A 24,732-nucleotide genomic window follows, 5' to 3' on the forward strand; every position below is an offset into this window, starting at 1 on the left:
GCAACACTGCTACGCGGAGTTTGGGGCGGGGTCAGCCTTAGCTTGCCAAGATGGAAATAGAAGAGTTACTCTAGAATCCCGTGTTCGCGGAAAAGGGCAATAAATAATAAATAGCGTAAGCTTACTGATTTCAAAAATTGAATTGCGGGAGAGTATTAATAGTTAACCCATCACCATATATGGATTATCCCTGGCACATATTACCACTATTACAAACTTGTGCACCTCTCAAGCATGAGGGTGTAGACAAGCTCAGTCGGATCACGTTATTTAAAAGACAAAAGCATATATTGTGCGCAAAATATCAAACCCATCAGCATATACGGATTGTCCCTGGCACATGTTACCACAGTTACAAACTTGTGCACCTCTCAGGCATGAGGGTGTAGACAAGCACAGTCGGACCACATTATTTAAAAGACAAAAACATCTTTTATGGGAGGAATATCAAAATATCAATCTACACATAAATGCACGAGCAACTACTCATGCACTTCTCAAACATGAGAGTGTAAATGAGTGTTAAGGGCGCACTGCTTCAGAGTGTAGTTCCTATGTATCACATTAGTAGAGAACACACCATGTTATACAGGCTGGTTATTGTAAAGCAATATAGTTAGTGCAATTGATGGGTCAACCTAACGCTAGCAACTGTGCCAGGCTGCTGTCTTGTTCATTCAGCCCGTTTTTAATTGAGTCCAGAAGGGACATCCATTTGGACTCACGCGTATTGAGGGCTGTTCGCAAATTCCCCCCTCTTGTCCCGAGGGAGACTTTTTCGACAACCCACCATCTCAAATCAGTCACCACATGGCCTGCCTTCTGCCAGTGGTCGACTAGAGGGGCACCTAATACCTTGCATCGCAGTCTGCTACAGTGTGAAGAGATACGCGCTTTAATTTTCTGTTGGGTCTGTCCCACATATAGCAGATTGCATGGGCATTTTATGATGTATATCACGCTACTGGAACTGCAATTTGTATGAAATTTGAGAGTATAGGTGCGTCCCGCATGGATAAATGACTTGGTTGGAATAGTGGTTTCGCACGCAGTGCAGTTGCCACATCTGAAATGCCCCACCAATGGGGGTAGGTTCCATAACGAGGTTATTGTAGGTTGACTCTCAGGTTCCAAATAGGATTGCACCACCATGTCCCGTATGTTTTTTGCCCTTCTGAAGGAATGCAGTGGAAGTTGAGGTTGGTTGATTTCGCTTGCTACCAAATGCCAGTTCTTGTTGATAATCTGCTTAATCTCGTTGCTGCGAGTCGAAAAGGTGGTCACACAAATCGAGCGTTCAAGTTCCTTGGCATTTGAGGGTAAGGGGTTTAACAGGCTTTCGCGCGGACTGTACCACGCCCTTTTCCTGGCCCGTCTTACCATTCGTGTTGGGTATCCTCGTGAGATCAAACGATCATTCAATGTTTCAGATTCCTTAATGTAATTAGCTCGGGTGGAGCAATTTCTCCTGATCCTCAAGAATTGCCCCACGGGCAAATTGTCCTTCAGTCCCCTGGGGTGGTGGCTCCCATATTGCAATAAAGAATTGCGCTCAGTAGCTTTTCTGTAGAGTGTCGTCTGTAGATGGTCTGTGTCGACATAAATGGAAATGTCAAGGAACGGTATGGACACATTACTTGACTCCATGGTAAATTGGATATTGGGGTTTCTAAGATTAAGCCAGTCGTGGAATGCAGCTAATTGTTGTTCATTACCCTCCCAGATGCACAGAACATCGTCGATGTAACGGACCCAGAGAGAAAGATTCGTCTGGAAAGGATTGGTCATGGAAAAGATGTGCTGGTTTTCAAAATCGTCCATATAAATAATCGCTAGGTTCGGTGCGAAGGTAGCCCCCATCGCTACACCTTTGGTCTGTACAAAGAACTCTTCTTGAAAAATAAAAAAGTTTTTTTGCATGGCAATACTCAGCAGCTCAACTATAAAGTCCGTAGGGACTTGGACCGGAGCAGATCTTGCATCTAGTACCCTTCTGATAACATCCAAGGCCTCCTGTTGTGGGATGCTAGTGTAGAGGGATATGATGTCACACGTCACTAGAAGTTCATTTTGCTGGTTGAATGGTCTTTCATCTATCAGATTGATAGTTTGAGTGGTATCGCGGAGGTAAGCCTTTGTGTTCAATGCAATCGGCTTTAAAAAGAAATCAATATATTTACATAAAGGTTCTAACATTGAACCGCACCCCGACACAATCGGGCGTCCAGGGGGGTTGTCAAGGTTCTTGTGAACCTTCGGCAAGGTGTAAATGGTAAAAAATTCCCGAGATTGGCTAATATATGGATTTCTTTTTAAAGCCGATTGCATTGAACACAAAGGAACAGCAAAATGAACTTCTAGTGACGTGTGACATCATATCCCTCTACACTAGCATCCCACAACAGGAGGCCTTGGATGTTATCAGAAGGGTACTAGATGCAAGATCTGCTCCGGTCCAAGTCCCTACGGACTTTATAGTTGAGCTGCTGAGTATTGCCATGTAAAAAAACTTTTTTATTTTTCAAGAAGAGTTCTTTGTACAGACCAAAGGTGTAGCGATGGGGGCTACCTTCGCACCGAACCTAGCGATTATTTATATGGACGATTTTGAAAACCAGCACATCTTTTCCATGACCAATCCTTTCCAGACGAATCTTTCTCTCTGGGTCCGTTACATCGACGATGTTCTGTGCATCTGGGAGGGTAATGAACAACAATTAGCTGCATTCCACGACTGGCTTAATCTTAGAAACCCCAATATCCAATTTACCATGGAGTCAAGTAATGTGTCCATACCGTTCCTTGACATTTCCATGTATGTCGACACAGACCATCTACAGACGACACTCTACAGAAAAGCTACTGAGCGCAATTCTTTATTGCAATATGGGAGCCACCACCCCAGGGGACTGAAGGACAATTTGCCCGTGGGGCAATTCTTGAGGATCAGGAGAAATTGCTCCACCCGAGCTAATTACATTAAGGAATCTGAAACATTGAATGATCGTTTGATCTCACGAGGATACCCAACACGAATGGTAAGACGGGCCAGGAAAAGGGCGTGGTACAGTCCGCGCGAAAGCCTGTTAAACCCCTTACCCTCAAATGCCAAGGAACTTGAACGCTCGATTTGTGTGACCACCTTTTCGACTCGCAGCAACGAGATTAAGCAGATTATCAACAAGAACTGGCATTTGGTAGCAAGCGAAATCAACCAACCTCAACTTCCACTGCATTCCTTCAGAAGGGCAAAAAACATACGGGACATGGTGGTGCAATCCTATTTGGAAACTGAGAGTCAACCTACAATAACCTCGTTATGGAACCTACCCCCATTGGTGGGGCATTTCAGATGTGGCAACTGCACTGCGTGCGAAACCACTATTCCAACCAAGTCATTTATCCATGCGGGACGCACCTATACTCTCAAATTTCATACAAATTGCAGTTCCAGTAGCGTGATATACATCATAAAATGCCCATGCAATCTGCTATATGTGGGACAGACCCAACAGAAAATTAAAGCGCGTATCTCTTCACACTGCAGCAGACTGCGATGCAAGGTATTAGGTGCCCCTCTAGTCGACCACTGGCAGAAGGCAGGCCATGTGGTGACTGATTTGAGATGGTGGGTTGTCGAAAAAGTCTCCCTCGGGACAAGAGGGGGGAATTTGCGAACAGCCCTCAATACGCGTGAGTCCAAATGGATGTCCCTTCTGGACTCAATTAAAAACGGGCTGAATGAACAAGACAGCAGCCTGGCACAGTTGGCAGTGTTAGGTTGACCCATCAATTGCACTAACTATATTGCTTTACAATAACCAGCCTGTATAACATGGTGTGTTCTCTACTAATGTGATACATAGGAACTACACTCTGAAGCAGTGCGCCCTTAACACTCATTTACACTCTCATGTTTGAGAAGTGCATGAGTAGTTGCTCGTGCATTTATGTGTAGATTGATATTTTGATATTCCTCCCATAAAAGATGTTTTTGTCTTTTAAATAATGTGGTCCGACTGTGCTTGTCTACACCCTCATGCCTGAGAGGTGCACAAGTTTGTAACTGTGGTAACATGTGCCAGGGACAATCCGTATATGCTGATGGGTTTGATATTTTGCGCACAATATATGCTTTTGTCTTTTAAATAACGTGATCCGACTGAGCTTGTCTACACCCTCATGCTTGAGAGGTGCACAAGTTTGTAATAGTGGTAATATGTGCCAGGGATAATCCATATATGGTGATGGGTTAACTATTAATACTCTCCCGCAATTCAATTTTTGAAATCAGTAAGCTTACGCTATTTATTATTTATTGCCCTTTTCCCGCGAACACGGGATTCTAGAGTAACTCTTCTATTTCCATCTTGGCAAGCTAAGGCTGACCCCGCCCCAAACTCCGCGTAGCAGTGTTGCGAAGTTTCCATGCGATAGAAGTCGGAAGCTAGTGTGAGTACCGCGTTGGGCTCTACAATTTAACCTTCAAATATTAATATTGCGGGTGTATGACCAGCTCTTCTCATATTTCTTTAGCAAACCTTCCCCGTGGCCTCCGAGCACGCCTTGTCAGTAACCCGCCAAAGTAAACAAGGCTTCTGAGCGATGTGAGTCCGGAGTAAGTGTAAGTACCGCTTTGGGCTCTACACATGGAATTCTTAACAATAGTATCACGGGTGTGTGACCAGGTTTTCTCACATTTTTTCAGCAAACCTTCCCAGTGGCCATCGGTCGCGCCCTCCGCCAGGAACCCGTTAAAGCAATTAGTCAGACCTGGCGCCCACGAGATTGTCCACACGAGTAAGTTCGCTATTATTGAAATCCACGCCACTGTGAAAAGAGCGCTGAGTGCGCCAAGTGCTTAAATCGAAGGGGCCATTTATGTATTATAGTTAATTCCTTCACATAGGGCTCCGTGGGGTGACACCACTGATCTCTGCCGACACTGCAGTTAATGAAGGTCATCACTCAGACTGACTCCATTACGGAGGTATGTACCTGCCCATTTAGTACCTGCACTTTAAGCAACTGATGTTGTGAATGGATAATTTTAGTTGATTCGATCGCCTCCCTTCTTACCTACAGCGACCTTCACTATAGAACTAGGAGAGGTTGGATCCTAGGCAGCATCTGTCTGTCTATGCCTTGTTATGTAAGTAAATGGGAGTTATGACCACATAGGTCCAAGGTCGCTACTGCTAGCTAATCTTTGACCTAACTGCCTGTATACTTGTACTTGTTTTAATTACAGTTGATACGATCCCCATACTACCCAACTTCAGCTTATGAATACGACGGTCAAGCTTCACAGATCAACCCATGAGTTGACAATATATGTGAGTGGTCCGTTTCCTCTGTATAGAAGTGAATGTATGTCACGGTGTTTGACCATGAACTTTTGTGTGGTCTCACGCTAATTCCTCTCCTTGGAGGCCCAGGTGGCCCTAAGCCCATGGGACATAGTCTTGGTTCATCTATGTTAAAAATCATGTTCATTTAGTGACAAATAAATAAATAAATAATAAATAGTGTTTTTACGCAATCTTTTTAACTTTACAGATATTTGCCCCCTCCCTCACCCTGCACCTGTCCTGAAGAAGACCCCGTTAAAGGACCTAATTTAGCCTACGCCAAGGGGTCGAAACGTCGACTGCTTTTTTCTTTGTATACCTCCGGCACATGTCCTCTAGTAATTGAATGGATATTAATGTGACCGTTGAATGGGTTCTGTATTAACAATTTAAAGGACCTTTGAATACATTGGCTTCTTTGTGTTATAATTGGTCTAAGTTAATTGCCAATATTGTATATGATTGTCTTCATTCTTTGTGACTATGTTTATCCTTTTTTGACTTTACACGCTTTTGAGCACACCCCTTCCTTTCACCTTCCTTGCTCCCTCCTCCCTTTGGGGCTTTCAAAAATTGTGGTGATATATTGATACAGTGGTATTGTAAAATAAATGACAATACCCATTCTCATTGTTTCCATATGCGGGCTGGTCTGAGAAAATTTGCCAGGACTGCTTTGGGTTCCCAGTCCGACCCTGAGTCAATACGTTTAATTGTCTGGTAAGTCGGAGGGGGAGATGTCGGGAGAGCCGGGGATAGTATCAAAAGTGGCATCATTTTCCAAGGTGCGTTGATTTCTGGGAGGATGGAGGTCTTAGGGTTCAAGGACTGCTCCTCAGAATGCTGAGGGCCATGTCCTTGAACTCACTATCGGGTCACATATAGAATGTATGGAAAAAAGGCAGGGCCCAGATATCTTCCCATGTCACTCTAGGATTTCTGTTTCATGCATTATCAGGGTATGGTGAGGGGGTGCGGTGCAGTGTGTGAGTGTGGGGGAAGAATATCACAGGGTACAATGTATGTGGGAACAAGGAATAATTTAAGGGGAATTTATGAGTGAGAGACTGAATAGTTGTATGAGTGAGTGAGTGAGAGTGTGAGTGAGTGTAGTGTGCCCATCGAAATATAGTAGGGAGAGTCTCTATAGAATAGAGCACAGGCGATCATTTGAAGATAAACACTACCACACGAACGCTGGTACCCAACTCACTGAAACCAACGACTTGTGTGGGTTCCTGTCTGTACCTCTTTTAGTGGAGCAGTCTCCCCCTGCAGGTGAAAGTGGAGCAGTCTCGATCAGCAGGTGAAAGTAGAGCAGTCTTCCTCAACAGGTGACAGTGGAGCAGTCTTCCCCAGCAGGTGACAGTGGAGCAGTCTTCCCCAGCAGGTGACAGTGGAGCAGTCTTCCCCAGCAGGTGACAGTGGAGCAGTCTTCCTCTGCAGGTGACCGTGGAGCAGTCTTCCTCTGCAGGTGACAGTGGAGCAGTCTTCCTCTGCAGAGAACAGTGGAGCAGTCTTCCCCCAACAGGTGTGTGGAGCAGTCTCTCCCCGAGGTTCAGAGTGGAGCAGTCTCGATCAGCAGTTGAGAGTGGAGCAGTCTCTCCCTGAGGGTGACAGTGGAGCGGTCCCTCTCAGCAAGTGTCCTTACACGATCTGTGAGGCCTGTGGGTTTCTGCCAGAGGCACAGTTAGTTTCAGTCCCCTGGCGGCTGCGGTTGCTGTGGTCAGATGCCGGGCACTCTCTGGCCTGCAGATGTCTGTGAGGCAGAACTCTCTGCTGCTCCCCAGGAAGTGTCCCCCGGCTGCTGCTGTCCCTCGCCGCCACCTCATGCTTAAGGGGCCCTGTTTTCGAGCTCTTCTGCTTTTTGTGCTGTTTCATCATTCATCTTTCCGGTCTGTGACGAGCTCAGCTGTCCTGCGGCCTCGGGTTATTTATCTTTCGATCTGCCTTCTTTCAGCAGCAAGCAAGGTGCTGTGTAAAATGGGGATGAAATGACTCAGACACACCACGATTCTTATCGACCCATCCTTTTCCTTCTCTATTGTCAGATAGCTAAAATGTGATATTGTTGAACCCAACTTTCTGGGCCTTGTCGAAGGTAAATCTTTCAAAGACTTGCACTAAAGCCCTCTCCCTCTGCTTTGACATCTTTCATCACCAGACAGGCCACTGCAGAATTCACTTTATGAACCCTAAGATAATTTAGACTTAGCAGACGCACTCATATCCAGGCTGAACCAGGCTGAAGCTCTTTCTGATTGGCAGATAATTTTTAGCACGTCCAATGATCATGCTGAATTTACGGCGCATGCGCACCTCGTTCATCAACCAGGGAGAAGGCCCAGCTGACTGTCACTCATGTGAAGTAGTAAACAAGCATAGTGCCGGTCCAAGGAGGTACAAGAATATGTAATCTGGTGGCCCTGTGGCAGATGGGCCACTGAATCAATGATTTCCAATGGCAGAGTCCACTGAGCTTCTGCAGCCACCCAATGCCTCCCACAACTCTAAATGAGTCAGGGGAGCTGTGACTTTGATGGAAGCTTTGCCAAACTCTGCATGAGGCTCTTGTCTCTGGGAGGTCAATGCCCGAAGCAAACGCTCCCTCAATATGAGAGGAGCCTTTCCCGTTATTTCCTTCAGCAAGGTGAAAGCATGGTCCTCTAGTCCCAACATAGACTGATGCAGCCATGTTGGCCTCCTTGGGACTCTTTCAATTTGTTAAAAGACACTTCTCAGAACCTTGATAACCAGCGCCTAGTGAGAAATGATGCTGCAGAGGCGCCTAAAAGTGTAATCACTCTCTCGCTCATCACATTCTTACGATCTTCCAACTCAGCAGCCATGTGGGCCCTGAGTGAATCTAAAGTGAAATTCACCAATGTAGCTAAGTCCGGGCTCACTGGAAAAATCTTGCTGCAATCTGCGCTGAAGGCGTGCCAAAGGCACGCCCGTCTGCACCCGTCCGCACCAAGTTTGCGCCTTGAGACAGGAATCCGGCCTATTTACTTCTGACCCCGGTAAGCACCTTATTTATTCCTGAGGACAGCTCCTGGATCTTCAAGTACAGAATGGGTTGCATTTCAGTTCTGTGAACCTTGAGCCTCTGGTAGGTTGTCAGGTGTACAAGTGTGTAAGCTGTAAGGCACTCATTCTGCTGGGTGCGGCTAGGAATTCCTCTGAGGGTACTCGTCAGCCTCATTCTTTGTCCCTGAAGCATTCTTTTATGGGATATCTTGTGAACACCAGATCTTTGATTAAGAATAGGGCAGAATTTAGGGACTTTGTGTCCCTTCGTAAGCCTGCCTGGGTTTTCATTAGGGAAACCTGGGCAAGAGATTGCTCAGGGCCTGATCTGGTGGAGGCCATCCCCTCTGGGTATGCTCTTTCTAGACTTGATAGGGAAGGGAGGATGGGGGGTAGGAGTGCTGTATAAAGATATCTATTTGTGCTTCACTGAGGCTCTTACCACTCCTTCAGATCCCTATCAGGCCTTATATTTCTCTTTGAAGGTCCTACCAACTGAAAGTTTTGTTAGTGTAGTGACCTATCGGCCTCCTGGACCCAGAGTGATGTTTAATCAGGATTTTAGAAATCGAATAGAGCACTATCTGGCAAGATCGAATATAACTGTCCTGGAGATTTTAATTTTCATTTGGAGAAAACTCTGTGCACCGACCACTCATACATCAGGACACATTCTTGATGGCATTTTCTCAAATGGTCCTAGGATAGAGGTGAAGGATCCTATCCCACTCTCCTGGTCTGATCATTGGATCACTTGCATAATATCGACAGTCACAATATCGAGAAGTCAAAATATCGAGGTAAAAATATCGACTGACAAAATATCGACTTCCTATCTTCAAACAGGTAAGTACAAAAATATCGACTCCAAAATATCGAATGTAAAAAATATAGACTGTCAAAATATCGATTTTTTTAAATGTCTTAAAAGTCATTTAAAAGTAATATAATAATACATAAAATTAATTTTAACTTATTTAAAATACTTAAATAAACATAACATTTAAAAAATAATTAATATAACTTTAAAAAATGTAATTTATTTTTAATACTTATATATATATATATATATATATATATATATACATATATATATATATATATATATACATATATATATATATCGAACAAAGACCACTCCAGGTTAGAAGGGATCAGAGGACACAGCGGGGTCTGTTGGAAGCTTCTCATTTAATGATTGCGGACATAATGCATTTCGGCACATAAGTGCCTTCCTCAGACGTCCATGGCAAACTTGAAACTGCACCACCCCTTCATTATTGACGCTGCAACCCTTTATTGCACAGGAAGTCAGCTACTCCTCCCAATTGCCTGCAGCTGTGGTGATATGCGTAAAAACCACAGCCCCCATAATGCAACAGTTCGGTAAGTACCGTGGTGGAGTGGGGTTTAGGAAGTCCTCGGTGAGTTCAATTGATAATAAAATTATTGGAGTCTTCCTCGGGTCCACGAACGTTCTGCCACAGTCCTCCAAGTTGAAAAGAGCCATACAGCTAGGATACCGTGACCCTGCTGCCACGTGAAGTCACGAGCCGCTTCATTCGGTGGCCACAGGTCAGCCTGAAGTCTTGTGGCGGGACTGCAAGATACCGACACCTCGGTGAAAGAAGAAAAGCCCAGCGTTGCCACTGGAACCAGCAAAGTCGCAGCCCGCTTGTAGAACGGGTCCTCCAAACGCGGTTGCCAGCTGCCGCGTGAAAATATCGAACAAAGACCACTCCAGGTTAGAAGGGATCAGAGGACACAGCGGGGTCTGTTGGAAGCTTCTCATTTAATGATTGCGGACATAATGCATTTCGGCACATAAGTGCCTTCCTCAGACGTCCATGGCAAACTTGAAACTGCACCACCCCTTCATTATTGACGCTGCAACCCTTTATTGCACAGGAAGTCAGCTACTCCTCCCAATTGCAACTATATATATATATACATATTATTAACAAAACATATACAATATTTTTACCGTAGGATAGCAAGAGGTTAAATATACTGTAACAACTCCAGTGAGTGCAACAGAAGGGAAAGCGTTGGATAGCGTGGGGTAATAATTACTATTCCCACTCCAGAGAGTGCAACAGTAGGGAAAGCGTTGGATAGCGTAGGGGTAAAAATTACTATTCCCACTCCAGAGAGTTCAACAGTAGGGAACGCGTTGGCTAGCGTAGGGGTAAAAATTACTATTCCCACTCCAGAGAGTGCAACAGTAGGGAAAGCGTTGGATAGCGTAGGGGTCAAAATTACTATTCCCACTCCAGAGAGTGCAACAGTAGGGAAAGCGTTGGATAGCGTAGGGGTAAAAATTACTATTCCCACTCCAGAGAGTGCAACAGTAGGGAAAGCGTTGGATAGCGTAGGGTAAAAATTACTATTCCCACCCCAGAGAGTGCAACAGTAGGGAAAGCGTTGGATAGCGTAGGGGTAATAATTACTATTCCCACTCCAGAGAGTGCAACAGTAGGGAAAGCGTAGGATAGCATAGGGGTTAAAATTACTATTCCCACTCCAGAGAGTGCTACAGAAGGGAAAGCGTTGGATAGCGTTGGGGTAAAAATTACTATTCCCACTCCAGAGAGTGCAACAGTAGGGAAAGCGTTGGATAGCGTAGGGGTTAAAATTACTATTCCCACTCCAGAGAGTACTACAGTAGGGAAAGAGTTGGATAGCGTAGGGGTTAAAATTACTATTCCCACTCCAGAGAGTGCAACAGTAGGGAAAGCGTTGGATAGCGTAGGGGGTAAAAATTACTATTCCCACTCCAGAAAGTGCAACAGTATGGAAAGCGTTGGATAGCGTAGGGGTAAAAATTACTATTCCCACTCCAATGAGTGCAACAATAGGAAAAGCGTTGGATAGCGTAGGGGTTAAAATTACTATTCCAACTCAAGAGAGTGCAACAGTAGGGAAAAAGTTGGATAGCGTAGGGGTCAAAATTACTATTCCAACTCAAGAGAGTGCAACAGTAGGGAAAGCGTTGGATAGCGTAGGGGTTAAAATTACTATTCCCACTCCAGAGAGTGCTACAGTAGGGAAAGCGTTGGATAGCGTAGGGGTAAAAATTACTATTCCCACTCCAGAGAGTGCTACAGTAGGAAAAGCGTTGGATAGCGTAGGGGTAAAAATGACTATTCCCACTCCAGAGAGTGCAACAGTAGGGAAAGCGTTGGATAGCGTAGGGGTAAAAATTACTATTGCCACTCCAGAGAGTGCAACAGTATGGAAAGTGTTGGATAGCGTAGGGGTTAAAATTACTATTCTCACTCCAGAGAGTGCAACGGTAGGGAAAGCGTTGGATAGCGTAGGGGTTAAAATTACTATTCCCACTCCAGAGAGTACAACAGTAGGGAAAGAGTTGGATAGCATAGGGGTTAAAATTACTATTCCCACTCCAGAGAGTGCAACAGTAGGGAAAGCGTTGGATAGCGTAGGGGGTAAAAATTACTATTCCCACTCCAGAAAGTGCCACAGTATGGAAAGCGTTGGATAGCGTAGGGGTAAAAATTACTATTCCCACTCCAATGAGTGCAACAGTAGGAAAAGCGTTGGATAGCGTAGGGGTTAAAATTACTATTCCAACTCCAGAGAGTGCAACAGTAGGGAAAGAGTTGGATAGCGTAGGGGTCAAAATTACTATTCCAACTCAAGAGAGTGCAACAGTAGGGAAAGCGTTCGATACCGTAGGGGTTAAAATTACTATTCCCACTCCATAGAGTGCAGCAGTAGGGAAAGCGTTGGATAGCGTAGGGGTAAAAATTACTATTCCCACTCCAGAGAGTGCAACAGTAGGGAAAGCGTTGGATAGCGTAGTGGTAATAATTACTATTCCCACTCCAGAGAGTGCAACAGTAGGGAAAGCGTAGGATAGCGTAGGGGTTAAAATTACTATTCCCACTCCAGAGAGTGCTACAATAGGGAAAGTGTTGGATAGCGTTGGGGTAAAAATTACTATTCCCACTCCAGAGAGTGCAACAGTAGGAAAAGCGTTTGATAGCGTAGGGGTAAAAAATACTAATCCCACTCCAGAGAGTGCAACAGTAGGGAATGCGTTGGATAGCGTAGGGGTTAAAATTACTATTCTCACTCCAGAGAGTGCAACGGTAGGGAAAGCGTTGGATAGCGTACGGGTTAAAATTACTATTCCCACTCCAGAGAGTACAACAGTAGGGAAAGAGTTGGATAGCGTAGGGGTTAAAATTACTATTCCCACTCCAGAGAGTAAAACAGTAGGGAAAGCGTTGGATAGCGTAGGGGGTAAAAATTACTATTCCCACTCCAGAGACTGCAACAGTAGGGAAAGCGTTGGATAGAGAAGGGGTTAAAATTACTATTCCAACTCCAGAGAGTTCAACAGTAGGGAAAGATTTGGATAGCGTAGGGGTTAAAATTACTATTCCAACTTCAGAGAGTGCAATAGTAGGGAAAGTAAATACTTCATAAATAAATATAAATAACATAAGTACTAATACCAATTACAAATTAATTAAAATATTTTACAATTGTTTAAAATATATTAAATATTTATTTATAAATACAAATTAAAATTATTTAATTATAAAAATTACCTACTAATACTAATTAATTACCTATTAACAATAAATTAAATTACTATTTAAAAATTATTCAATTAATTTTAATTACCAATTATATTTTAATTAATTACCTATTAATAATTAATTAACAAATAATTCTAAATAAATACCAATAAAGTAAATGACATATTTAATTAATAAGAATTAAATTACTTCCCACCCTATTCCCCTATAAACCCACAACCCGCTACAGAAAATAAATTAATGAAATTAACATATTTATCTATTAATGAATTAAAATTATTTACCAATTATATTTTAATTAATTACCAATTATTATTTAAGTAACAATTAATTCTAAATAATTAATAATGAATAAATTAACATATTTAATTAATTATAATTAAATTACTTCCCACCCTATTCCCCTATAAACCCACCACCCACTACAGAAAATAATTTAATAAAATTAACATATTTATCAATTAATCAATTATAATTAATTACCAATTATATTTTATTTAATTACCAATTAATAATTAATTAACAATGATTTCTAAATAAATATCAATAAATAAATTAACAAATTTAATTTATTATATTTAAATTACTTGCCACCCTATTCCCCTATAAACCCACAACCAGCTACAGAAAATAAATTACTAAAATTAAAAATGTGTCAATTAATCAATTATAATTAACGACCAATTACATTTTAATTAATTACCAATTAATAATTAATTAACAATTAATTCTAAAAAAAATCAATAAATAAATTAACATATTTAATTCATTATAATTAAATTACTTCCCACCCTATTCCCCTATAAACCCACAACCCGCTACAGAATTATATTACACACAAAAAAAAAATTAATATTAACTTACCTTAAATTAGATATTTGTGTTGTCTATATTATGTCTAGTCGATATTATGTCCATTCTATATTTTTGATTCGATATTATGTCCATTCTATATTTTTGATTCGATAATATGTCCATTCTATTCGATATTAATTTTTTGTAGTCAATATTTTTGTTGTCTATATTATGTCTAGTCGATATTATGTCCATTCTATATTTTTTACTCGATATTGTGTCTAATCGATATTTAAAACTCGATATTTTGACTCTATACCCTGATCATTATGCCATTACATTCCATTTGCAAAATGCAGGATCTCACCTAGATTTTAATAGTAAGAACAGGATGGAGTTGGAGAGAAATTTTAGGCTTATCAATAAGGAGGGCATTCTTAATAGACTTAGCAATTAAGAATGCCCCAGTTACTTGGATGTCAATTCAATCTACAACAACTTTTCCAACTGACTTTCGGAAGTCTTGGATTCTCTTGCCCCCCTTAAAGAGCACTATGTGGCCAGAAAGCTCCCTTCGGCTTCTTGGTTCTCTAAAAAGTTGAGAAGGCTTAGACAAGTCTGCCGACACCAGGAATGGAGATGGCGCCGGGATCCTACATTAGTTGAAAGAGATCTTCACAAACTTAGACTGAGGGAATACAAGCAAACTATTAATGAGGAAAAGGTTTCTTATTACTCTAAGATGGCGGAATCCCTAAAGTCCCCAAGGGAACTTTTCACTGTGATTAATTCCCTCCTAGCCCTCAAGGCCATTGTTAACACTGATGTTTTCCAAGATTTGTATGATAAAATGGCACACTTTTTTATGCCAAAATCAAGGATATATATTCCTCCCTGGAGGCGCTCAATGCTGGAGAGACGGTGATAGATCTCCCTTCGGATCATTTGGTAACTCCTCTGAAGGAATGCCACTTGAGCTCCTTCCCTCCTATACTTCAAGAGGACACTGAGTGGCTGTTAAATGGAATTAGGTCTGGTTATCCGCTGGAGCTTTGTCCCTTGAAAATCTTGAAACTGGGAATAGAGGCCATCGCCCCACCCCTGACCTCAATTCTTAATGTGGTCATTACTTTGGGCCAGTATCCTATCACGAGGAAAACTGGGGTGGTTAAATCACTCTTAAAAAGCCCTCTTCGGACCTTGCAGGTCTAAAGAACTATCGGTCCATTTCCCTGTTGCATGTCCCACCCAAAATTTTGGAGAAATATTTGAACCTCCATCTTAGCACCTATTTGGAGGATCATCAGCTGCTCGATGGTTCGCAGCATGGGTTCAGAAGTGAGCACAGTACTGAGACGGCGTTAACCGTTGTACTCAATAACATCCGAAATTAGGTTGACGCCGGTCATACCACCTTACTGATCCTTCTGGCCATGACGGCGGCCTTCGATCCCATCTCTCCTCTAAGATTGGCTGGGAGACTCAGGAAAATAAGGATTGAGGCCACTGCCCTTAGTTTGCTCACATCTTTCCTTATTGACCGGTGGCAAAGAGTTAAGATGGGCCAATTCTTCTCAGCTCCCAATCAGTTGTTTTGTGGAGTCCCCCAGGGATCCTTATTGAGTTCTACCCTTTTTAATATTTATGTTGTCCCGATTGCCGGGGTTGTAAGATCTTTCGGCCTAGAAGTGTTATCCTACACTGATGACACTCAAATTATGATTAACATCACTGAGAGTGTTGAACCATTAGCGGCAAGTTTTTAAAACTGTATGCAGGCGGTGGCCTCATGGATGGTAGAGCACTATCTAAGACTCAATGGGGATAAAACTGAGGTCTTAATTTTTGGAGACAAGCAGGAAATTTGGTCAGAGGCCTGGTGGCCTGATATTTATTTATTTATTTATTTATTTATTAATACAACTTGTAGAGCGCGTGCGTTTGCCCGTAGGCGTCTTGGCGCTAAGATTACTTAGACGGGTCTCTGGGTGATAAAGCGATGAGGCAAGAGATTTCTTACTGGTTAAACAACCATGTTTTCACCAGTTTCCTAAACTAAAGCAGGGAGTGTGCCATTCGTATGGTTAACGGGAGCGAGTTCCAAAGTTTAGCAGCAGATACTATGAAACGCCTGTCTCCCCAGGTAACCGTTCTTGTGCGGGGTACTGCCAACTGTTGTAATTGCATTGATCTCAACTGTCTGGTTGGGCAGTAAATAGAAAGCTGCTCTTGCAGGAATCTTGGGCCCGTGTTATGAGTAGCTTTGAATGTTAAACAGAGTGTTTTGAATTTAATGCGATTTTTTATTGTCAGCCAGTGGTAGCTCCTAATGATGTGGCTGACAGATTTAAATTTTGGAGTCCTTGAAAGTAATCTGGCAGCCGCATTTTGGATCATTTGAAGTTTGGAAATCACCCTGGACTGTGCATTGGCAAATAAACCATTACAGTAGTCCAGGGAGGAGAGCACTAGTGTGCTAACCACTGTTTTTCCCGCACTATCAGATAAAAATGGGAGTATTTTCCTGATGAGTTTTAGTTTGTGATAGGCATTGGCAGCAGTTTGGTTTGCATGTACTGCAAAGTTAAGTTTCTCATCAAAAACTATGCCTAGGTTTCTGACCTTAACTGACGGTGTAGGTGGAGTTCCCAGCGAAGTAGGCCACCATTCGGGGGACCATTGTGGAGTGATCTTACCGAAGATGACCACCTCCGTTTTTCCAGAGTTTAGCCTCAAGCAGTTGGCCTGCATCCAGTTCTTAATGGCCAACATACCCTCTTGAAACCGAGCCGCTACCTGATCCCCATCGTTGTTAATAGCGAGCACCAGCTGGGTGTCGTCAGCATAGGAAGTAAGGCTCATGTGATAGGATTTGATCACTCTCGCCAAGTCCAACACGTAGATATTAAACAGTGTTGGACTTAGCGAAGAGCCCTGGGGATCACCGCATGGTAGTGCAAGCTCTGGTGACTTAAAAGGTCCCAGCGTGACTGCTTGAGTTCTGCTCGATAGGAACGAAGTAATAAGTTCCTTCGCACTGGATCGGATGCCTAAATTTCCGACACGGTCGATCAATATAGAATGATCGACCGTGTCGAAGGCGGCCGATAAGTCCAGCATTATAAGGACGGCTGTCCCTCCCTGATCTCTAATTGTTCGGATATCTTCTGCAGCTTTAATGAGGGCCGTCTCAGTGCCGTGGAGTTTCCGAAACCCGAACTGCGTGTCATCTAGCAGTTTATTTTGCTCCAGGTAATCCGCAAGCTGAGTGTTCATTACCCTTTCAAGCACTTTGGCGAGAAATGGGAGGCTTGCGATCGGTCTATAATTTTTCAACACCTCTTTATCCAAAGATGGTTTTTTCAGGAGAGGTTTTAATAGAGTGTTTTTAAGCATGTTCGGGTATCTCCCTGACCTAAGGATAGTATTGCTTACTTCCGTGATAGTAGTGCAGACGATATCAATCACTGGTAGGTAGACTTTGGGAGGACAAGGGTCAAGGGCCGAGCCCGTCTTTATAGATTTCATGATATCCCTTATTTGCTTCTCCTCTACTCCTTCAAATTGGGAGAGTGAGCAAGTGGGAGGGCTAGTTTGAATAGAGAGTGAGGGGGAGATGTCGTTGATTGAAAACTCGGAGTAAATGTCATTGACTTTGGTGAAGAAGAAGTCGGCCAAGGAGTCACACACAGCCTGCGATGGAGAGGGGGCCGTGTCTGTAAGCTTCCCGGCTACGCTTGGATCCTGCCCTCGCGCAGGCCTCAGTGCCAAAAATCTAGGCTTCATAGTTGACACCTCCCTTTCTTTGGGCCCTCAAATAAATAGAACATGTTCCACCTGTTTGGGGATGATAAGGATTCTTAAAAAGATCTCTCAATTTCTCTCCCTTGCCTCGCAGAAACAGGCAGTTGTGGTCCACGTGTTGTTCAGATTAGATTATTGCAATGCTCTGTATCTGGGGATAAATAAGGGGCTTGTGCAGCGACTTCAGCTAGTGCAGAAATGCCGCTACCAGGCTGGTAATGGGCGTTCCCAAATACCACTCTATCTCGGCAACCATCAGCAACTTGCACTGGCTTCCGCTGGGTCGGAGAATTGTATTTAAAGCCCTGTGCTTGGTGCACAAGGCCTTCTACAATATGGGGTCAGAAGGCATTAAAAAACTCTTTCGGCTATATGTCCCCGCTAAGCAGCTAAGATCTGCCAACAAGAATCTGGTGATGGTCCCCAGGTTTAGGAAAACTAGATGGGGGAGGGGGAGGAAGGGCCTTTTCGCTGGCTGCGGCTAAACTGTGAAATTCCCTTCCTCTTTCAATCTCGGCTCTGGAAATCCATTCTCTGTTCCGTACGGCCTTGAATGCCTGGTTCTTCACCAGCTTGAATCTGTAAGCCCTTTCACCTATGGACATCTCTGTACCCTGATCCCTTTCCAGAGCGCCCTGACACCCCCGGGCTAAGTTTGTGCTTTATAAAGTTTTTATTAATTCATTCATTCATTCAATCAGATGAGAAACCATGGAACAACATAGAGGGAGCGTCACTAATTCTCCAGGGACCACCTAATCTCATCAAACCTTGAGGACCGCACACAAGGTCTTCTATGCACCAGACATTCCTACATCTGTAGTAAACTGCACAGGTAGAACACCAAACACCTCCAGCAGTTCATCAAGGCAACAGTGACCTAGTCCCCCTTCACTGGACCTCCAACCAACTGCTGCAGACGTTGCTGCATCTTAGAAGCCCAGTTCTGGCAAACACACTTACACACCAAAATACACTGCAAGACGCTGAAACATATGTCTCTTCGCAGAGCCTCTCTCATTTCATGCCACTACCCTAAAAAACTAGGGGGCCTATTAGGATGGCGGGCGGATTGCCCCCGCCAGACTGCCGGTAGCCACCGCCGGCCTGGCGGGGGCAATCCACCTGCCATCCTCTCCTGAATGCCCCCCCCACCATATTAGTATGGCGGGGGGACAGCGGCAGACGGAAAGACCGTCTGCCGCTTTTCCGCCCCGGTCGCCTTGCAGCCGGGGCAGAAAAGGTTTAATATGGTGGCGGTGTCTATTGGACACCGCCAGCCATATTATGATGACCTGCGTCATATGGAGCCTTCACTTTGGGGGCCCCCTGCGGGCCACCAAAGTGAAGGAGGGGTGGGGGGTGCACACAGGGGTACCTGTGGTACCCCCCTGCATTTACATAAACAACGGTGCCAGCCGCTTTGTTTATGTAAATGTGTCACATGCATGTTTAGCATTGTGGCGGGCGGTGTGAGTGCACCGCCCGCCACAATGCTAAACATGCAAGATGCGCCCGACACAGTGGCGGGCGCATCCTAATACCCCCCATGGGACCCCCGCCCTTATGGCGGGCGATCCCAATCACCGATGGGATGGCGGGCAGACTAAGTCCGCCCGCCATCCTAATGGACCCCTAGGTGTTTGGAAGGGTGTGTGACCCAGGAGGCTGATTCACTTCATGGCCCATTAAATGCATTTTTAGTCAACCAAAACTGTAGTAAATGCCAGTTTTGACAAATGCAATACACTAGAACACCATGCAGGGTCAGTTACAGCTTGCTTATCATTCTGCAAACACCTCCTGAAATTCAGGCCTCGTTGAAGCACTTCAAAATGTAGGTCAAGTAAACATAGATGAAGAGACAGCTGTTACTATTGAAAATCGATTCTGTATTCAATTAAAACGTTTTTAATAAAATACTTTTGGGGGATTTTTTTTAATTGAATACAAATTTAAAAAGCAAAATCAGCAACCCTCGGAGGTATCTTGGCACTGACAGCTGAACAGACCAAGTGCTGAAAAAATGAAGAGGGAAATTGAAGCCAAGTATTAGCAATGTAGATGTTAGGTTTACTGATGAGGGAAAGAGGAAGTATTCAAAATGTTGGGGGTGAGTTAGGAAAAAGTCTGGTCGCTGTAACACACAAAGTGAATATTTCTGTAGAAAGACAGATGTGCCGTCACATGGTGCCAAAGTGTGTCATGTGAGATCTAGAGGTTGGCGTAAGTTGCGTAATTTGCTGTAGAGTAATTACGAGAAATTACAGCAAAACTATGTAAGATTACATTGAATTACACAAGGAGCAGCTCAGCATTTAGCAAAAGAAACAATTGATGGACGGAATGCTGGACAATTCAAGCATTCATGCCCAGTCACAAGGATCTGGGTTAAATCCATCATTCTTTTGCTCACCACACCACCACAGTTTGGACCCAGCCATATGCAAATCTGTCTTGACCCTGTTTCTTGTGAGAACAGTCCAACCCGAACTGCCAAGCCAGGTCCTCCCTGGACCGGACACAAGCATCCGTGGACCGGTTTCAGGGCATCACCCTTCATCAGCCAGGCTAGCTTGAATCCAGTGGTGTAGTGAACACGGGACCAATGTCTGGGCTTACCATTCCCACTCAGGGCGACATATGCAAAAGAGCCAATTGATGGACCTGGCTTGGCAGTTCGGGCTGGACTGTTCTCATGAGGCACAGGGTCAAGACTGATTTGCATATGGCTGGGTTCAAACTGGAATAGCATGGTGAGCAAAAAAAACGATGGAGTTAGGCCCAGATCTCTGTACTGGGGTGAATGTATGACATTGTTATGCATTCTGTCCATCAACTGTTCTTTTTGCACTCAGCATTTAGAGCAATTTTCATACAACAAAATGTAACAAGACGAACAGCAGCAGTTGGCTGTTCGCGCTTGCTAATTTTGTTGATCCTTTACTGCTGCTGTAGGTTTTTTTGCCAAATTGCGTGTTAGTACGTGAACACGGAAATCACGAATTTCTGGTCATTCTGCATCAAAAGAGTAATACGAAATGGCTCAGATTACTACGGCGCACTTAATATTTCATTCAGCCTAGTGAGATTGACTTTTTTGACACAGTCTCCCAGCGGAGAGCTGACCCCCTCTTACACTGTTTCACAGGTGGCAGGTCTGAGAGATGCCCTGATGCAGACACTGGTGAGGTGAAACATATCCAGACCTGTCAACTTCTAAAAAAAATGTTTTATTGGGAGCCAGGAGGGGCTGGGGGTGGTGGGGCTTAGTGCCGAGCACAGCCTGACGCACATCTACCCTTGTCCTATCCCTCCACTTTGAAAAAATAAAACAAAAACAAAAGTTTCTAAGCCTGCCATTGATGTCCTGGGGAGTTTCACATCCTATAATGACATCGGATGCGCAGGGCCTCGAAACACGATCTGGAAATCCACCTTGTGAAGAGGCTTCCAGCTTATCTTTTGAGCCACCATGTGATATCAGCTGTTCCCCAGGAGACTGTGTGAAGGCAGCCGATACTGTGTGTCACACGGTGGCATCGTGTGAGTTGGCAGGTCTGTGTGTCTCCTCCAGTGTATTTCATGAAGCCCGGGAGGGGTGCTAATGATGCCACGGTAGCAGATAGAGACTCTTAAAAAGGATTCTTTTGACAACCAGGACCCAGTGAAATCTGTTCAGATGCAGAGAGACAAGTTCCTTGTGTGCAATGCCCAAGGTGGGGCATCCTACTAAGTTCTGTATTATTTGAAGATTTGAGATCAGAGATGTGGCCCAAAAGCACAGAGTTGTAGTCAACCAGACGGGAGGATATCAATGCCAAGATCCTAGATTTCTGACTCCTAGACAGAAGCCAAACAAGAATTATGAGGATTATTCTGTGGCAGTGAAGAGAAGTAGAGACTAGTTTACTGATCAGACCTTTAAGAGTGGGAGAACTTTCAAAGATAATTCTGAAATTGAATACCATGGTGGACTGGATGGGTAAAAAGTCAGGGCCCGATTCACAGAATGAACTTAAGACTCAATCCTAAACTTACTACTATTTTGGTATTCATAGAATGAACTTACTACTTTGGTATTCACAGAAGTTAGGATTTTGTCTTAAGTTTGTCTTAAGACAGACTTAAGACAAAATCCTAACTTCTGTGAATACCAAAAATAGTAAGTTCATTCTGTGAATACCAAAATAGTAGTAAGTTTAGGATTGAGTCTTAAGTTCATTCTGTGAATCGGGCCCTCAGTCTTGGGCATTTCAATGAAAATTAGAGCAAAATATATATTTTTAACTGAAATGATTTTCAAAGATGTTTAATAGAAATGTACTGAGATGAAACAACATCATTCCAGTCAAAATGATAAATCATATTGTACGCATAAAACTAAACACTAGTTGCCACATGATTAATGTTAGAACGCAGCCTGCTATGATTGCAAAAGGTTTTTAATTCAGGATTAGTTTCCCACCAACTATATCCTGTACAGGACGCTCTGCGTAAGACAAACTATTACAACACAATGTCTAGCATTCTTGCTATTTATTGCCCAACACTGAGTTACTCACTGTTTCCCAATACAAGCCATGGTAGTGTATTTCCCCAAAGTCTGACTTCACCCAGTGGAAAGTAACAGGCATCATCTCAAGTGTATCGTTATCACAATTGTAAAAAGTAAAAAGTCCACATTTGTAAAGCGCACAATCACCCATAAGGGTCTCTAGGCGCTGGGGGGCCGTCGGGAAGATTAAGCGAGCTATTGTCAAAACTTTATACTCTGGGATGCTAGGCAGATTCAACTACCATCAGTAGTATTTGGTTTATTTAGTGGGAGAAGTGTGGCGCAGTGGCCAGAGCTGCTAACTTCGGAGCGAAGGACTCACAGTTCGATCGCCGGCAGCACCTCAGCTCAGCATCATGTGACTCTGAGCAATAGCTCACTTAATTTCCCCTAAAGTTCCAGTCCCCTCCACCCCCACAGAATACATACTGATCTTAACACTTCTGAATTGCACGAGAACCATATTGCTCCATTAGTGCCTAAAAACCTCTCCCCCAACCTAGCACCCTCTATTGGTCCTCTTATAGATTTGTGTCATGCTCTTGAGTCCTGAAGAGAGTAAACAAACAACATTACTATTTATTCTCGTGGACTGAATAATTATGGTGTATGAAATGGCTTTTAGAGCTAGGAAACACTCTGCTCTACATGTGCTGTTAAATACAAGTGGTTGACCAACAACATATCATATGAAATGTTAGTCTAAAATGTAACTTTAGGTAAATAGAATGAGTAATGAAACAATGCGGCCTTTAAAGAAAGGTCCAAGACAATACAAGCACTGATGGTGGCACTCCAACAAGAATCAGTTCCATTGAAGGATTACAACAAGGAGCCCTTCCAGGGATGATGACAGCATAATTCAGTTTTCAAAATGAGCAAGACACAGGCAAGCAAACTAACACCAATTGGGAAGCTAGGTTCCTGTATCAGAGTTTAAACATGGCCTCCAGATTCGAATTCACATTTGTTCTCATTTGGAATGAGATCTTCACTATGTGGACACCATCTTGGTTTGGAAAACATACACCAGACATTCTCTATTTCCACTTCATCCTGAAAGTATAGAACATTACTTAAATCTGCACTCAATATTAAATATGTTAAATCAGTATTCATGATACAACGTTCTGAATGACTAAATGCAAGAAGCCATAAATGTACCTAGTGCCTATATCCATTTACTTTGATTTGCCCCAGTGACAAATCCTCACCTACTCTGACTATAATTAATGCACACCGTGTTGATGTTGCTGACCCCTATGTCAAATGCCCAACAATATATATGTTACCTATGAGGCATAAGGACAGGATGAATCAGACACTTGGGGTTTATTAGGATGGCACTCTTAAAAATCACCCCGACCGTCATGGTAGCGGGAAACAACCGCCCGCTGGACCCGCAGCAAAACCGGCGGTCCGATTAGGATCCACCGCCAAAAAATCCTACCGCGGCGGAACGAGGCCACCAAAGACCACTCGTAGTGGGCGGAGCAGGTGGAAATTCATCCGCAGCAGTCAGATTTGCAGCGGAAACACACCAAACCGCCGACAGGCCAGCGGAGAGACTGCACGGAAAATTAGGATTCCCCCGCTAGGACAGCGTTACGTTCCGCTCACAAACAGTGATGAATGGGAGAGTCGGCGGAAGGGCTGTTGCAAAGCCACCGCCGCAGACGCTCCATGACAAATATGGTGGTCGTCCAAAAAAACACACAACAAGGCCAGCATGTGTGCACAGCAAACTAGCCCTGCCCCCAAAAACCCCTAACACATCCCAATGACACACCCCCATGGCAACTTCAAAAATACAAATCCCAGGACAACCCACACAACACACCTGACAGCAATACTCCATTTTGACACACCCAGATAGCTGAGTATAAAACTAGCCCCTTCTCTGACCAGAATCCTTTGCACTACTCCAGCACTGAAGGAACCAAACCATGTAGCACATTGGATAGGCAAAACACCACACATCTCACCTGCACAACAACACACACACCCCACCTACACCACCCCCACCACCCTCACAACTGCACCTCAACACATTAGCCCATCACACACCCTGGCATCACAGAAAATGCCCGAATTCACAGAGAGTGAATTGTCAGTCATGGTAGATGAGATAATCAGAGTAGACCCACAAGTGTTTGGTCACCTGGTCCAACAGACACCAGTAGCTCAAGAGCACAAATATGGGCAAGGATAGTCGACAAGGTCAGTACAGTAGGGAACCCCCGCGCTCCAGAAATGAAATCATGAAGCGGTGGCTAGACCTGAAGAGGGTTGTGAAAGCAAAGAGGAACAAGAGCCGTGAGCTGGCTCAGAGGACTGACGGTGGCTCTCCCATCCCACCAAAAACATTCACTGCATGGGAGGAGAAGGTGCTTGCCATACTGCATCCAGAGAGTCTCACAGGAATAGCTGGGGGAGTACAGGCTGGTAAGGACAAACAAATGTCTACCATTACACTGCCATGTACTGTCTCACACAGCGTCAAAGCTACACCTCCTAGGCATAATCCCATTCATCTGCACCACCATACCCAACACAGTCTCACAGATGTAACATTTACCCAATCTGATCCACCCCAAAGGTAGCCATCAACTTTCCCAGGGTT

At 43.9% G+C, this 24,732-nt stretch overlaps 1 protein-coding gene across 1 annotated transcript in view; it reads right to left on the minus strand.

Moving 5' to 3' along the window:
* Window positions 1-6,680, minus strand: part of LOC144753065 (alpha-(1,3)-fucosyltransferase 7-like) — an 82,839-nt gene extending 76,159 nt beyond the window's left edge. The window contains exon 1 of the mRNA XM_078640857.1: window positions 6,600-6,680. The gene's annotated coding sequence lies outside the window, so the exon portion shown is untranslated. The remainder of the gene's footprint in view (window positions 1-6,599) is intronic.
* Between the last annotated feature and the right edge of the window lie 18,052 nt (window positions 6,681-24,732).

Source organism: Lissotriton helveticus, chromosome 5_1 (genome assembly GCF_964261635.1).
Source record: "Lissotriton helveticus chromosome 5_1, aLisHel1.1, whole genome shotgun sequence".
Lineage (NCBI taxonomy): Eukaryota > Metazoa > Chordata > Amphibia > Caudata > Salamandridae > Lissotriton > Lissotriton helveticus.